Below are 577 nucleotides of genomic sequence, written 5' to 3' on the forward strand. Positions count from 1 at the left end.
ATTACTATAGCCGGCTCGCATAACCTCCCGAATGTAGCGCTACTGAACCTCCTTTTACGGAACATTAAATGAACAAAGCGGATGCGATCCCTTATTCCACCTCTATTCCTACGACAAACACGGCTGCCTACGCTTGTTCCTCCTTCTAGGGGGATCTAATCCTACAAGTACCTCTTCTCGGTCGTCTTCCTAGGATTTTTTTTAGTGATCTTATATTTCCCGCCATATTTGGTTTTGTTTCCTTTTTTTTGTATATTTCGTAATTTCTGGATTTTTTTTTCAGGCTGTTTACTGGGTATTTGTATTTTTCAAATGAAAATTTCCTTCTTTGAGACAATTTTTTAGTGTTCTTTTCGACCAACTTTACCTCCAAAAAGTTATGCAAAAGGGAAATAAAAAAAGAATAGGGGAATAGAGCAAAATCCTCGATGTCATATTAAATTACGTTATCATAGATTGAGAGCAAAATAGAGGAAAATATATGATGAAAGAGTAAATAAAAGAAATGAAAGATAAGAGCAAGATACTATAAAAACGTTATGAATCGTTGGCGCCAGAAACTCGGTGACGCTCGGGA

The sequence above is a fragment of the Penaeus monodon genome, chromosome 34 (genome assembly GCF_015228065.2).
Source record: "Penaeus monodon isolate SGIC_2016 chromosome 34, NSTDA_Pmon_1, whole genome shotgun sequence".
Classification (NCBI taxonomy): Eukaryota; Metazoa; Arthropoda; class Malacostraca; order Decapoda; family Penaeidae; genus Penaeus; species Penaeus monodon.